Source organism: Bactrocera neohumeralis, chromosome 2 (genome assembly GCF_024586455.1).
Source record: "Bactrocera neohumeralis isolate Rockhampton chromosome 2, APGP_CSIRO_Bneo_wtdbg2-racon-allhic-juicebox.fasta_v2, whole genome shotgun sequence".
Lineage (NCBI taxonomy): Eukaryota > Metazoa > Arthropoda > Insecta > Diptera > Tephritidae > Bactrocera > Bactrocera neohumeralis.
The window spans coordinates 80803609-80821007 of NC_065919.1; the positions used below are offsets into that span (position 1 = coordinate 80803609).

Consider the following 17399-nt stretch of genomic DNA (forward strand, 5'->3'; position numbering starts at 1 on the left):
AATTGAGTTAGCCTCCGCAGTGTGGGTGTTTAGCGTTATTTCTTCACTTGTTGGCGCAAATCAATTTGGCCTACACTCGTTGTGACTCGCTGACGCCGTTTAAAGTTCAGCAAAACACGCCAAAAAGCGGCAGCAAAACGAAGGAAAAAAGCATAAATGCGCAAGTAAATAGCATAAGGCAAAAGCGAATGCGCCAACAAAAGCGCTTTGTCAAGGTAAACAAGCAGCAGGCGCTCATCCGCCAACTGTCGGTCGGCCTGTGCCGCGCGGCGGATGCGCACAAGCGCGCATGACAGCGCAGCAGGGCAGGCGGTCGCTTACATAATGACAGTGAAGAGCATGACGGACGGACGGACGGTCGGCCGCTTGTGCAAATATTATTTCGCCGTTGCTGCAACTGCTGCTGCACCCTTTTTCACGTACTGCCAGGCGCTGTGTGCGTTTGACAGCGTCGCTAGCAGTCAGTTGCAGTGCTTTGTTGTTCAAGCTGCAGTGACAGCGCGCGCCGATGACAGTCGCAGCCAACTAACTGCAGTGCTTCCGTCTTTTTGTATGTGCTGTAGGCTGAGTGCAGCGTATGAAAGTACTTGGGAAATGTAAATAATTGCAACTATGAGGTGGCATTTGCTGCATTCGATTCAAACGATATATTAGACTCAGGCGGAAAAAGACGAGGAAATTAAAATTCATGCTCGGGCATTGCAGGCATTATTCGACAAATTATTAGTTAATAATTTTATTTTCCGTTTTTTGAGTTAAAATTACGTAATGCACTCATACACCGTAAAAAAAGTAAAACAACTAAATTCAATTTTATGAAAATCTTTAACTAGATTTTGAGTGTTCAACTAAATGCCTGATCTGTAGAATATCTGTCGAGTTTGTAACATTGTCATGCTCAAATCCATACCGAATTTCTTGTAGATATATTGGCAATTAAAAAATAATGACACATAATTTGTTATCAATACGGAATTTTGCTAATTTTGACCCCATAATCGTTGGTAATTCACACTACATTTGATCTGCATAGATAAGATTGTGCGTTTAACAATGTCATAAACATTTGTAATCAAAAAAATTTTCGTTTGCGAAAAAGCACATCATTCGTTGACGCATCTAAATGTACACCTGTTAGAAAAGCACTCAAGAACTAAGCGCCGTTTGGCTAGATAATAAATTATTTGATAAGCAATATTAACTACTCATAAAAAAAGCAGTCGAACCCAAAGTGTGCAAACAATTTATATTTGTAATACACACATACATACATATCTACATATTTGTAATTTTATTTTGGAGATTTTAAGAGGTTTTAGCATTTTTTGACATTATAATAATAATTATTTTTTATTTAATTTTTTTTTATTTATTTTTAAATTTAATTTTTTTTTATTTATTTTTAAATTCAATTTTTTTTCTTATTTCTTTTTTTAATTTTTTCTATTTATTGATTTATTTTTTTATTTATTAATTTTGTGTTGTATTTATTTATTTATGGTTTATTTTATTTATTTCTTTTTTTTTGTTATATCTATCAAGAAATTAGTCTATACATTGCGCTAATTTTTTCATGCATTTTCTATATTTTCTTTAGGCAGCGTCTTTGCAGCCTACTACTACTGTAGTAACCAGTTATTGTATTATTTTTGGTTATTGCCTTTTATATGAATAAATTGGTATTTTTTTCAATTTTTTTATTTTAATATTATATCTTATTTATTATTTTTTAGCAGTTTTTTGTATCTAATATCTTTTTAATCAGTAGTTTGAAAAGCAAATCTTCGCTGGATATATTTAATATATTAAATTTATACAATATATGTATGTATGTATAATATAATAGGTTGTCAAAAAAGTCTTGCGGTATTTTCGCTAGGTAGGCGCTGAAAGCGCGTAGTTTTAGTTTTATTCGTCGCATCGGGTCATGCTATACCTTTCTGGAAAGCTCATTTCACGCGCTAACACGTGTTTGATTGATTGTCGTTCGTGAGTTATAGCGTCGCAAACATGGAGCAAAATAAAGAGAAAATACGGCATATTTTACAGTTACTACGATAAAGGCAAAAATGCATCTCAAGCCGCCAATAAAATTTGTGCAGTTTATGGACCCGATACAGTTTCCATTTCCACCGCACAACGATGGTTTCAACGTTTTCGTGCTGGTGTAGAGGTGGTCGAAGATGCGCTACGCTCCGGAAGGTCTGTCGTCGAAAATTGCGATAAAATCGCTGAATTGGTCGAAAGAGACCGGCATAGTAGCAGCCGTAGCATCGGTCAAGAGCTGGGCATGAGTCATCAAAAATTCATTTCAATTTCAATAAAAAAATCAATAAAAATACCGGAAGACTTTTTTGACAACCCATTATAATACGTCGGTGTTCGGAAGGAAGGCGGCCAAGTTGTCATTCAAACCATTTATTAACATATATCCGTTATAGTAACAGTTTGACAATAATAATAACTTTCCATAGAAACTTGTATGATCAGAACAAAAAAATAAAAATAAACAGTTATTTATTATTTTTTTTTTTACTTTTTGCTATTTAAGCTTTTCCAAAATGCAAAAAAAAATGTTTGATGAAAATTAAATGAATAACGATAATGAAAAAAATAATAATAAAATAAGAAATAATTTTATTTTTCATTATCGTTATTCATTTAATTTTTTTATTATTATTATTTTTATTAAATAAAAAAATTATATAACCGATAATAAAGTGTATTAAAAAACTTAATAAACAGTTATTTATTATTTTTTTTACCTCTTACGATTTAAACTTTTCCAAAACACAAAAGTATGTATCGTGAAAACTAAAACACCAAATATTTTTTATTTTATATATATATTTATTTATTTTATTATTTTTTCATTAACGTTATTCATTTAAGTTTTTTATAATAATACTTTATATTTTAAATAATTGTACAACTGTTAAAAACTGGAAAAATATAAATAATTTGCTGTTTTTTTGTTAATTTTTTCACACACACAATTGCTAAACTCAACACTAAAAATGTTTATTGTAAATTTGTATTTTTGTTCAATATAATTATTTATATATATTTTTTATTTGTATTTGAATATTAATTTAAATGAACTCATAAATATATCTTTTATTTTTTTATTAATATATATTTTAATTAAGTGATAGAAACCAAAAACGTTAATAATTTGCCGCAATTATTATTTTTTAATTATTTCACACACAAATTGATTCCCCCAATTAATTGATAGACACCAAGAAAATTATTTATTATAATTATTTAAATTTTTTCAATATAATTATTTATTTATTACATATATATTTTTTTTTATTTGTTTTAATTTGTTTTAATTTTTTGTTTATATACATATATTTTTTATTTAATTTTTTTTTTATTTATATTCCCAAATAACTGATAAAAACAATAAAACATAATTAGTTGCAATAAACTTTTTCAGTTTTTTCACACAAAAAAGGCTTTTTCCAATTGATGAGAACTAAAAAATATGTATTATCTTTTTTATATTTTCTCAGTAACATTATTTCTTCATATATTATTTAAATTTTTTATTATTTAAAAAATTTATATTTTCTAATTAAGTGATAAATACATACACACTTTTTTCACACAAAACTACTTTCCTTACAAAATATTTTAATAATATATGTATATATAACATTTTTTTTTTAATTTTTGTATATTTATTTTATTTATTTATATGTATATGCATATATATTTAAAATTTTAATTATTTATTGTTTATCTAAAAAATGTATATTTTCCAATTAACTGATAAAAACTAAAAAAACATAATTTGTTGCAATACATTTTTTATATTTTTCCAATGTCAATATTTTAATTTTTATATATGTATATTGTTTTAATTTTAATTATTTATTGTTTATTTAAAAATTTATATTTCCCAATTAATTGATAAAAAGGAAAAAAAACGGTCAACGTGTCGTATGAGTAACTTCAGATCAATACAGGACAATGCATACAAAAGAGAGAAGAATGCTCAAAGTAAATATACATATGTATATGCATATATATGTATTTACAATGCAATATCCCGAAATAAGTGAAGTTACATGCACTTTGAACTTGTGTTGACCTCAGTTTTAACCTTAAAAATTTTCAAAGTCAAACATTACTGTAGTTTTTAGTACTAATATGCGTCTCAGGCAACTATTTTTTTCCTTTTAGTAAATATTTTTCTTTTAGTAAAAGCGAAATCACAACTCTAGTGCAATGAACACACAGCTTCACAAAAAACACAATTATGTCACATATTTTCAGAATCACCTCCAAGTAAATAAACAAACTACTCGACAACCATATATAAATATTTAGTGAACACAATACAGGAGACTTCAGCAAGAAATTTCAGATATTTTCTTATTTATTTAATACCGCATCTACACATATACACTACACAGCGAATCTGCAGTAAGTCACCGGGTAAAGCAACACGCACACACACACACATTGTACAGCGCGCATGTGAGTAAGGAAAACACGTTACGCGCGTTGTAACGTAACCAACTTCTGCACTCGTAAATATTTGTCTGCTGCTTATGATTTCAAGCGTGTCAGGTGTTTAGTGGCAGCGCCGTCGCCGCCGCCGCCGCCGCTACACTGTTGCACAATAATTACGCGAGCCACGCAACGCGCTGCTATGCCACACACAACAACACCGCACAGACACTCACGTCCCACTCCAGCAAGTCAGTTGGCACAAAATTAAACTAAACCAAATCAAACCAAACTAAATGTTGGCCGGTGACTAAACTGAGCGATGAAAATGCGGAGTGCGTAGCGCGCGGGTAGAGCAATAGTAACAACAACAAACAAAAAACCGATGACGACACTTACGACAGCAAAGATAACAAACGCGCCACTTTTCTTCGAGGTAAAGTTGCGATTTCAGCGTTATTTGTAGTAAGCGAAGACGAGGCGCGCGTCCAAAGCACAAGACGGTAACTTGCAGACTGAATTTTGAATAGACCGCGAAGCACAATAAAAGAGTAGCATGCGAAAGCGTAGTCGAAACGGTGAGTTCGATAGAGTTAGTCAAATGGCGCCGACGCTGATGCGGTGAACAACGCTGCACACGTCGTCGTTGGCGCAGTATGGCTTTGTGGAACGTGAGCTATTGAACCAGTTAAGCGCTAAGCGGGTGTGTGGGAGCATGCGTGCGTGTGTGGCGTACGCTCTCCGCCGCTGGTCGCTCTATTAGTCAGTCAGTCACTTGTCAGATGATATGATTTAATGGGCCATATAAGGCGAAATGGAAATGGATGCTAGTGTTTGCTCTTGATCATCAGGTTGTTGCTGATACAAAAGAATGTGTCTGTAGTTGAGAGAACGCTTGCTTGTGTGTGTTTGTGTGTGAAAACTTTGCATATCGCAGACGATAAAAATGTTGTTATCTAATATGTGGCGGCGTTCCCAATTCCAAAGGTCATTGTTTTGATAAACGGAGAGCACAAAAGGAGAGTAGTTGTTTGAGGTTATATTTTATGCATAAGGTCAAGGTTGAAATTGCAAAAAGATATGAAAATGTACTAAAAATAAGTAGAAAGCAATTATTTAACAATAAAAAATATAACAAAAAATATATAAAAAATAGTTATTAAAAAATAATAAAAAAAATAAAAAACTAAATATTTAAAAAACATAAAACAAAAAATTTATTAACAAAACTTAAAACACTCAAAAATACAACATAAAAAAGTATTAAACAACAAAAAATATTACAAAAATTAAATAAAAAGTAGTTATAAAAAACTTAAAAATCCTAATTATAAAAAAAAAAATTTAAAACAAAACAATAATAAAAAAAAAGAAAACCAAAATAAGGTTGAAAAAAGTAATGTCCAAAAAAAAATTAACAAAAATTAGTGATAAATGTTAAAATCAAAAAATATTGAAAAAATATATATAAAAGTATATTACATAAAAATTGATTATTAAAAATAATAATAAAGAAGTAATAATTAAAGAAAATAATAAGAAGTAATTATTAGAAAAATATTAAAACAAAAAATTAATTAACAAAAGCCAAATATTCAGTAAAAAAAATATTTAAAAAAATTTAAAAAAATAATTAAAACGTATTAAAAATTTTAAAAATATGTATATATTTTCACAAACTATCAAAAACAATAAAAGTATTATCGTTTGCTGTTATTTATTACACTTACTTTTGTATTTTTAATTATTGGTCATTTTAAAAATTTTTATAACATGTATTTCGGTCTTGCATCCTTTTAACAAAACATAATGAAAAACCGCATATTAAAAAAAAATTTAATTAACAAAAATAGGTAAAAAATATTAGCAATAAAAAATGTTACAAAAAAAATATATATTAAATAAATTGCTATTAAAAAAAATAATACAGAAGTAATTATTAAAAACGAAATATTTCAAAAATGTAAAAAAAAATAAAAACAAAATAAAAAAAAATAAAAACAAAATTTAAAAAGATATTTGTAAGAAATAAAAAAAAAAATATATTAAAAAATGAATTAAAAAAATTAGTGCAATCCCTAAAATTGATTCTGATTAATTATATATACTTGAGCTTTTGTTCTTAAAATTGTATATTCATCATAATTACGATTATTTTATCCAATTAGCAAATTTTCCCCAATTTTTCAATTAAGCAAAACACAGCTGTGCACAAAATAATATAATTTATACAAATCCAAGAAGTGATGAATTACTTGTAAGCTTTTTTAAAACTGTATAGCGAACAATAATGGCGCTCCAAAAATGTCGCGATTACAGCGAGTGATAAACATGGAGCGGAACAACAAAAAAAGGAAACAAAACTGACTGATAAGAAGCGATAAAATTGGCGAAAATGGCAATAACCGCAATGCCGACCGAATTATTGATAATATGAGTCATACAAATGCATATCAACACACAAACACATTTTCGCCCACAAATCGCTGCATTGCATATAAGCGATGATTGCATTGTCACTCGCTATTAACACAGTAAAGCACAAGAAATATAAAATTATATGTACATACATATGTATGTCGGTATGTACATATATTTATAGCAAGTCACTGATAAGTAATGACAATCCACGACGATTGTGCGAATGCCGAAGTGAGTAATGCCAAAGTGCTGTGTATGCATGTCGGTGCATGTAAATGCAAGCAATTTTACCGAGATGAATGCCAGTGATGGCGGCAGCAACAACAATTTATGCGTAATAACAACAACTATGCACGCATAGAAAAACAGCAACAAACGCTTAACAAATACAACAAAAAACCGCGTAATAAAAACAACAATAAACCCGTAACAAATACAACAACTAGAAACACGTAACAAATATAACAACAAATACAAAAACAAATGCGTAATAACAACAACAACAACAATAGTTGATATAAATGCAATTGCCCCAAATACCAGAAATACTTGAGAAGGCGTACTGCAGCGCGTGTGCTTTGCGAAGGAATGCACCGAATGGCGACGAAATGCGATGACGAGGTCCGCGCCCGAAAGCGATTGCAAAGAGACTGCGGCGCCGAGTGATGGCCACAATGTAAACAAAAGTCAGTTGAGATTTCATTTTGCGAATATATGTAAGTATGTATGTATGTATCTGTACGTATGGGCGAGTGTAAATGACAGCGAAAGCGAATCGAGAAACGAGAAAGAAATGACAAAACACACACAAACAACAAAAATGCTGATAGTAATCAAAAAGAATACAGATGACGCCTACTATGGTGGCACAATGGCTGGTGGCGCGAGCAATAGACGATGACGGTGGTCTGCCTAGCTGGGGGCCAGCTAACTGTCCACACACACACGAACACACATCGGTGATGAATGCTAAGAATCGCTGCTGACTAATAAGTAACATTCGGGCGAGTCGTTCAAGACGTATAGTACGTTTGTAGGCACAACAGGTGTGACGGTGCGACATGGCCGCGGCGTCTTGCGACGGACAGAAAGCCACTGCAAAACTGGAGTTAATGGCAACGCTGATGTAACATTTGAGCCGTGGCCATCGCGCAGAAAGTGGCACACGCTCCAGAGCTGGTCCAGAGCGAGCTTGACGAGCGCGAAGTAAATATACAAACAAAGAAGTAATAAAAAACAGTCAGGAATTTGGAGAGCAAGAGTTGGTTTAATGAGCTAGAGGCGAGCGCAAAGCTGTTTACTCGCTATCAGTGCAGCTTTATCAGGTACATAAGACAAGCGCGCTGACCCGCTTTCGCTTTCTTTGGTGCGTGCTGGTGTTGTTGCTGTCATTATTAGCAACAGCGTTCAGCAGCAACAACCCCGAATTGAAATATTAATAAATGATATACATAAAGAAATCAAAACGACTCGAACCTTCTCAACAACCTGTTCGCTTTGGTATGCGGAGAATGAAAGACGATTAGTCGAGCTACTATAGCTGTGTGATTGACTGTGTTGGTGGCGCGCAGTAGCGGCAAGCCACGAAAAGTATTGCGCGAGCAAAATTTTTCATTGCGTAGCTTTATGGCGCGAGACCAAACGACCGATCGACCGACCTGGCTCCCTTTATTTGGCTGGCTGACTGACTGAGCTTGGCTACGTGCATTGTCGGTCACTGGATATTACGAAAAGCTGCGTTACCGTTATAAGCGCTGACAGACTGAGCTTCTATATGAATTACAATAAAGCAATGTATGCAAATGAATTGCGCATGCGCGTCGGCCAACGCCGCGCTGAGGAGCACCAAACTGTCAACTGCTGAAGCCAAGCGTCTGCAAAGGCGGAAATAGGAAGCAAAGCAAATTTGCATTTCATCGGCATTACACACGCTACATATGTAGTGGTAAACAGTATATCTATGTGTGTGTGTGTGTGTGTATGGCAGAGTTGGCTGCACTTTCTAGTCTTCTGCTGCCTATATTTACTTATATATACATACATATGTATTCGTGTTTGTGTGTGCTGGCGCGCGTAAGTCAATCACCAACTCAGCGAAACGCAAAATAGTAAGTAACACCACGCGCAGAGCGAATAAAAGTGGCACAAAAATGCCGACAATACAAACGCGCAGCCAACGAACTAACGCAGCTCGCCGCAGCGCGTCAATGAGTAGACACTTCAAAGCTACAAACGGCGAGCTAATAGAGAGCAAATAGCCAAAGAAATGCCAAGAAATCAAGCAATCAACGTAACAATTGAAACTAAGCTCACCCAACGGCCGGCTTTGCGCTGCGAACTCACGAGCCGCAATGCCTCAGCGTCGGCTAGAGAAATGTTATGCCGCAACCACAGTAGCAACAGGGGCAAACGGCCGTAAGAGTGACAGCGTAAAATTGCAAGCATTACAATAAATACAATAAAAGCAATTGTGGTGGCAAAAATAGTTCCATTGGACTTTGTACTTTGCGAATATAACTGTATACTATATAAATATGTATGTATGCATTACATTAGTGGCTGCTCAATCGAACACGCTCTGCTGAATTTGCGTACCATTGCTAAAAGATCACTGCGAATTTGTTTTTGTACGAAATTAGACGTCAGCTTCCAATGCGGCAGGTTTTCTGCATAAAAGTGGTTTGTGAACTGGCGGTTGTCGGTTCTTGTTTAAATGTTATGAAAGCGAGCTTTTTGGATCATAAAACTAGACAAAAAAGTTTTGTTTTAAAACCAAAGTGTTCGCCTTAAGTTATATTTAATGGAGAGGGAAGAGCAATTTGACTTCGCATTTGATTTCGATAACTCTAGAAATATTGGAGACACATAACAAATAAACCCGAGTATTTGCGTCGATATGTGACAATGGATGAAAAATGACTGCATCATTTCAACCCGAAGACCAATCGACAGTCATGCTAGTGGACTGCAGCACACGATGAGCACGCTCCAAAGCGTGGAAAAGAGTTAAGGTCGGCTGGAAGGTTAGGTTAGATGGCTGATCTAGAGAGATCGCACGTGGACTGCTATTGCAGTCCTTTGTGAAGCCATAGAAAAGAAGAACTCCTGTGTTCGAACGAAGCAAAACGCTTAATACCAAATAAAAATTTGCACAGGTGTTTAATTTCCATTCCCGCCAGTTCGGTGGGATGTCTGGAGTTATGCGCTTCCAAGTGTTTAAGTCATGACATCCCAAACGCGGAACAATCAAGAAGGGAGTGTTGAGTTATTTCCACCTCATCTTCTTCCATACAGCTTCTGCAGATGACGTCTGGTAAGATTACCAGCCTTACAACATGGACGCCAATAGGACAATAGTCTGTTCAAAGCCCCACATCTTGGGTCAGGCTAGCCTTAATGAGGGCAAAGTGGTCACTGGTACTCTTGTGATCGATCTTGGGACAAAGGCAAGGTTATGGCACCTGTATTTTTGGATGCGCATGGAATAATTATTGACTACCTTGAAGAAAGAAGGACCACCAACAGCAACTATTGCTCCGACAGTTAAAACGATGATAAAAATCCATAAATTTGGCTTCCAATTCCCTCCGCATATATGGTGGTCTCCAGATTTGGACCCCCTCTATTACCGGTTCTCAGATCTCAAAAGTATGCTCGCTATGAAGAAATTTTCGTCGACTGAAGAGGTAATCGCCGAAACTGTGGCCTATTTTGAGCCAAGGAATAATTTGTACTACCAAAATGGTTTCGAAAAGTTAGAGGGTTACTATAATCAGTGTATCAACCTTGAAGGGAACTATTTTGAATAAAAACAAATAAAACGAATTCTGCCCAAAAAAGCTATACATATTTCTCCTAACGAGAAAATGATGTTCTTCAATCCAATTCAAATGTACATATGTCGCTCTTTAAATGATTCTAATTTGAACGATTACCGTTTCCTCTAGCTTTATTTTTACATACCCATAATTCGTTTCTGACAAATAGCCCTTAGAAATTGAACAAATGAACTAGTTATCGCACTTTAGGGCAACAAAGAGACATATAAATAAACTGTGCTCATGTTTGAATTTCATTCAGCTTTATCTTATGCCTTTAATTCTCAGCAGATTTATAATAATCATAAGTGGTTTTGAAACACCAACAACAGAAAAGGGGATTCATAAGTTGAACATGGCTTGTATAGTATGTTAGATTATGGCCAGCACAGATTCCCATATGCATATGTACACATACATATATACAACATATATATTTGTGTAAACACCTTGTTGAAATTTAGAGCATATTCTTAGAAAGCAAATATGTAGAAATTTGACACCTCTTTGTTACCAGTCAATGGCTTTAAGTAAACAAAATCAAACGAAGACATCAAATTTTCAAAAAATATATTTTTCTTTTAACTAGAAAGAAAGGTGAATCATTAGACAACAGCAAACAATTTTTACCATTTTTATATTAATCAACATAACATATCGTTAAAAAAGTATAACTTTCTGAATAACTATAGTTATTTAAATAATACATAGTTGGACTTCGCTAACTGAAACCAAAAAAACTTCCGAGTTATGGAACGAAATTTATATGAAATTTGACTTTTATTGCCAATTCAAGAGATTCGAATTGTAGAGCACATCGAGTTATGGAAGTTCAGATCTAAGTATTTTTGAATTTAATCGATGGTTTGGTCAGATTTATATAATTTTTATAAATAGTTGCAACGCTTTTGCATCTGTGCCGAATTATCATTAAAAAACCCAGAACTCGAGACGAAGAGAATGCAAAATTTTGATCAATCGAAATATTGAAGAGAGAGTAAGGGAATCGGTTGACTGTAAAAGCTATAGAGAAAAGGTATCTTATCAAAGGTGATCTTTTGGCTCCACGAAACCGTCGTCAAGAAAAATATATTCTCGGTGCATTCGTCTGGTGGAGGACGCTCGAAAAGACTACACTTGCTAAGAAGCTTGAACGTCTCCAAGGCTCTCAATGGCACCTTCGATGCACTGCGGACTACACCAACAATTGCAATTAATATCATTTTAAATGTATCACCCGTGTACATTGCCGGTAGGTGTATTGTTGCGAAGTGTGATCTAAAGCTCAGGGAACACCGAAATTTTCTCCTTCTTCAATTTCATTCCGAAACTCTTGAATCACTGTATCGCAGAGGCCACTGGTGCCGGCTTTTACTCTGCCCATAACCTGACGATAGATATCTATATGGGAAGAAATGAGTTTTTTTAAAAGGAGCTCTCCGTGAATCTTAGCTTTATTCTGCCGGACAACTATAGTGTTTTTCAGGCATAAGTGGCTGCTTTTAACGTGTTGAAACAGTACTATTACAAAGTGCAAGAGATTTGTGCATTCACTCCGACAGTAGCGTGCTCTCAAAGCCAGTCAAGGAATGTCTATCCTCACCATGACTCGTTTGGGTGGCTGGACATAGTGTTTTGGCTGGCAACTGCTGTGATAGACTGCAAAACCGATGGGCTAGTCCCGATCAATTCGAAATGGGTCCAAGTTGCATCTTCATTGGCGTTCTCACTGAACTAAAGGAATTCACGTGAGCGTGGCTCTGGTCGACGCCTAGTCCTGTGCGACTGCGAGGTCTTTTTGGTCTACAATACAACGCATGAGATTTACTGTACTTGTACTGATCCTAGCAAAGTTTATCTTGCCGCAATCGGAATGGTTCTAACTGAACAGAATAAGCATTCATGCGGTAAGGCTAAACATTTTTTAGAAGGCTATTTAGTGTTTAATATGTATGAAGGAGAGTGAGGTAAAAACATCCAGGCAGTTTATTCTTCCGACTAAGACCAAAACTTCTCAGTAGCCTTACTTTCGGCAAACCAGAAGAAGACAAGGCCTAAACTGACATGAGCCGTCCACAAATTTGTGATAGGCTCAGAGGATTTTTCACACTGTAAGGGTCTTATGATCTATTAAGTGAGAACCTGTTAAGATCGACCTCTTTACCTAGCCTAACCTGTTGTTGTAGCGACAGAGATCTGCCGATTTGACAGTGCTTGGTCGGATAAAAATCCGGCTCCGTTCCGGTTACATAGACCCGACTGTCGTGGGAACGACCTAACCTAATACTAATTGCTATAAAAATTTCCACTGTGACCAAAGTATATTTTTTGTATAAAAGTAAGAACGGTACTTATAATACATAGACATATTGATGGAAAGCAGAAGTTAGATTATTTTGTAAAGATTACTGTAAAAATTTGTATATGCTAACAAAACAGATCTTTATCACGAAAATACGTATGTAAAAGAGATAATGTACATTTTTTTTTGTTTAAAAATAAATTATAATTTAAACCATTTTTTATAGGTAAATAAAAATTATTTCCAATTTTTAATTGACATTGCAGTTAGAATTTTAATTTCGAATATATTTTCGAAAAAAATACTCATATTATTGCTTGTTATGCATTGAAGTGTGTTGTAATTGATGATGTCTTATTTGCAACAGACGAAAATAATGATCCTAAATTATGTTCGAAACACAAAAAGCGGTCAAAGTCACCGCCAAATTTCACGTACAAATTTCAATGCAAAAATTTATGTATTGAAATTAAGTTTTTATGAACGCTGTGGCAGAAATTGGGCAATCAACAACATTGCAGGCAAGAAACAATAAAATACACAGAGAAGCAGAGAAAAAAAATAAAATAAAAATAGTAAATAAACAAATGATGCGCATAAAATAGAAACACGTTCGTTTTGGTAAAATTATATTTCACGGTCAAGATGCCAGATGAATTACAGGCGAAGCGGCAGAGAAAAGCACATACACACACAAGCAAACACACAACCGCAGCCACTCGAAGATGTCCAAAAAAGGCTGGCGGGCGTGAAGACAACGATTGTTGTTAAACAAAAAGGGTCAAAACGTCAATGTAATTACAAGTGTTTAAGTGGATAAGTCGAGATTGAAAGCGAGATTCATGAAATACACACACACACACATACATTCCTGCATGACGGTGCTTGTGAATGAAGAAAGAAAGCAAAAAAGCCACAAGCACGATTTCGAAGCAAAATTTTGATGCTTATGTGTGTGTGTGTGTTTGTAGAATTTGCGCAGCTTTTTCAGAGGGTGGTTTTAAACAACAACAACAACAACAATATATATTGAGAACAGATTTGAATGTGTGAACACTTTTGAATGAATGGCTTTTTAATAGATTATATATGTATGTATAAGCTGACTGGCAAAAAAAAGTTAAAACAACAACAACCACAGTAATAACAACAACAACAGGAACAATAATAACATAAACTTAAAGGAATACAAAAACTTGATAAACAAACAAAGGAGCGCTGAAAAAAAAAATTAATGGGCAACAACAACAACAAACGAACCTTGTAAACCCGCCACAAACAATGTGCAAAAGCATGTGTGCTGGTGCGCATGCTTGATTGTGTGTTTTTATAATTAACATAGCTGAGCGATTTCTAGCGCAAACATCGTTGCCGCCAATGAAACATCAATGCGACACACCAGCACAACAACAACAACAACAGCAACAATCACAATAACACCGGTGAGCTTGAACTAAACTAATACTTGCATATGTTTGTATGTATGTAGCAGAAATGTTGGCTGCGCTGCCAATTGCTGATAGTCAAACGAGACATCTCCAACAACAACAACCTCAACACTAATGAACAGATTAGCGGTGTAGAGGTGTATGTATTTCTTATACAATTTAGTTTTTGGCTTCACACACACACGCACAGAGTCATATATATGTATGTATATTTACGAAAAAACCAATAAATTTAACTAGCCAACCTATTCGGTGTCGGAAATTTGGCCTTTTAGTGGGATTTCATAATTTTATGTGATTCGTAAGTGTGGAAATCGCAAAAGTCTAGATTTTTCGAATTCGGTTTTTTCGCTTCTTCTTCTTTTTCTTTCCTTTGTCAGATTAGTGTTGCGCAAATCCATAATTGTGCAGCAAGTATGCAGATGTTTTGTGTGTGTGTGTGTCGGTGTCGGTGTGACATGGATAATATCGACGAATTATGGATGCTTTCTTGCTGTGTGTGATATGAGAGATTTCAAAACAATGCCGGTGCAGAAGTTTCGAGTTATGTTGTTTGGCAATGTTTTTTGTTGTGTGGGATAAACAAAAAATTGTACATAAAGTAAATAAGAGGAAAGACAAAGCGTTATTTTTAGTTTATGAAAATTAGAGTTTTGAAATAGTAAAGATGTGCAAGGTATCGAAATTATTATGCAGCATTTTCAAGTGAGTTCCAATTATGATAATAAACAAAAAATACAAATAAAAAAATCATATTGAGTTAATTTCAAAATATATAATTCATCAATACATATGTATGTATGTATGCATGCGTGTGTATACAATTAGAAACATTAAGTTTAAAATTAGTATTTGAATTGAAAAAAATATAAACCATATAAAACAAAAATATTATTTATTGAATAAAAATTATGGTTACAAAAAATTAATATATTATAATTAATTAAAATTTAAATTAAATAAAAATTTAAACAATATTTTATTAATTACTATTTAAAAAATATATTGAGTGTAAAAAAATAAAAAAATAATGAATTAAAAATTATATTTACTTAATTAATTAATTTATATTGCATAACAATCAGTAAAATTTTCAAAATATATACATATTTTAGATTAAAAAAGGATTAATTTAATTTAATAACAATTAATTAGTAAAATTTTATACAATGTACAATAAGTTTGTTCCTTAATAATATGTTCATAAGAAGCTGCAACAACAAATATCAAGTATTGAATATAATAAATTTAAAAATGTTTAATTAAACTAAAAAAATATTAATTAACGTTAAAGTAGATTTAGAAATTTAGAGATTTTTTTTAAATTTATTTTCACTTCAATTATTTCTTTTTATAAAATAAAGAAGTACTATTCAATTAAAACTAATTAACAAAATTACCGAAAAATATAAAAAACTTTGTTCTGTAATATAATATATATTTTAAGATACATATGTATGTATGTATATATAAATATACACGATTGTGTGTGTACAAAAATTTTAAAAATACTGAATTATTAAAATTAATAAAAAAATTAGAAAAATTTACTAAAATTTTGGGAAAAATAATGTCTTTATGAATTTATACAAAATTAAAAAAAATAATTAATTATTGACAGGCCTGCAAACCATTTTTTTGTAAAATCGAAAATCTTAATTAAAAATAATTTTCAAATGTCTAATCCCAATATCTTGAAGTAACTTGGTACACATGTTCCACAATTTCAAATTCCTTTTGATTCTTTCACAGATCAAGTATTAATTAATGTAATGGGATAAAATTTTGCACTATTAATTCCATTAAAGTATTCCACTTTATGCCCAAAAATTGCTCAGTTGCTGTTCAACCCCCAAATAATGGGAATGTATACTTCAGTATCTATTGTTGACTTTTGACCGAATAGATCGGTCAATGTAGTATGGGATATACAATTGATATTCGGAGAGAATCCTTTCCTGGCAACAGTATCTCTGTGTATCAGTAATGAGTTGAATCGGGACAATACTTCCCTGAACCCTCATATGTATACCTAATCTAAAGATTTTCGAACTTCCAGGTGACTTTATACTGCATATATCGGCAAATATTTGAGTTATCTCAATAAAAATAACAGAGCGTGTTTTACTCATAACAATGTGTCTTTGTGCCTAAAATAGTCAAAATTGCAGGAAAACTTGATATAGCCCCAATATAACTAATAACTAATAGCAGAATTTTCGAACATCTGTCTGACTTTACTCCATGTGATTGGTCATTGTATGTAAGGTACCTTAATAAAACCCAAACCCAAGGAACATTTTTTTAGTATGTGGCATGATAATAGTTAATATATAAAATCGGGTCGATACCACCCCAACTCCCATATACTACCCTAAATTCTGATCCTTTGGTTGACGTTTTACACCGAAATTAGCCCTTCCTTACTTTTTATTTCTAATTTTGAGACTAAAAATTAAAATTCCAGTTTTAATGCCTTCCGATTTTTGGTTGAAGAATTTATTTATCACTTAACAATCCAAAAAAATGTTACAATTTTAATCAAAATTTTAATTAAAAAATTACAAGCCTGATTGGTTTCAATTTTTTGTATAATATATATGTATATATAACGTACAATATTTTGAAAGTTGCTCTTGTATTGGTATTTATAATTACTTGCTACGTCATTTATAATACTTTTGAGTCACTTTTCTGATAAGAAAAACCAATTCATAAGTAAATATAATAACAAATAAAATTCAAATTATTTGAATGAATGAATAGTCATGCCTTGCAATCACAACTGATAAGGGATTATAAAAAAAAATCTTATCAAAATACTATAATAATATACAAATGTCAGCAACTCATTGAACTTATGACAAAATAATTAATTGCTTCATAAATCAAATTTCCATCAATCACTATACTGAGTAATACGACTTGATGTGGTTTGAAATATGC

The 17399-nt window shown here is 32.9% G+C and overlaps 1 protein-coding gene across 3 annotated transcripts in view; it reads right to left on the bottom strand.

Annotated features, from left to right (window-relative positions):
- LOC126751603 (elongation of very long chain fatty acids protein) overlaps nucleotides 1-17399 on the bottom strand; it is a 50233-nt gene that overhangs the window by 22109 nt on the left and 10725 nt on the right. The window contains exon 1 of one of the 3 annotated variants that reach the window (XM_050462008.1): nucleotides 7426-7521. The exons of 1 other annotated variant lie outside the window; for it this stretch is intronic. The gene's annotated coding sequence lies outside the window, so the exon portion shown is untranslated. Of the gene's footprint in view, nucleotides 1-4863; nucleotides 4974-7425; nucleotides 7522-17399 lie in introns of those variants that run through there. One more of the 3 variants, XM_050462007.1, reaches the window with a different exon arrangement.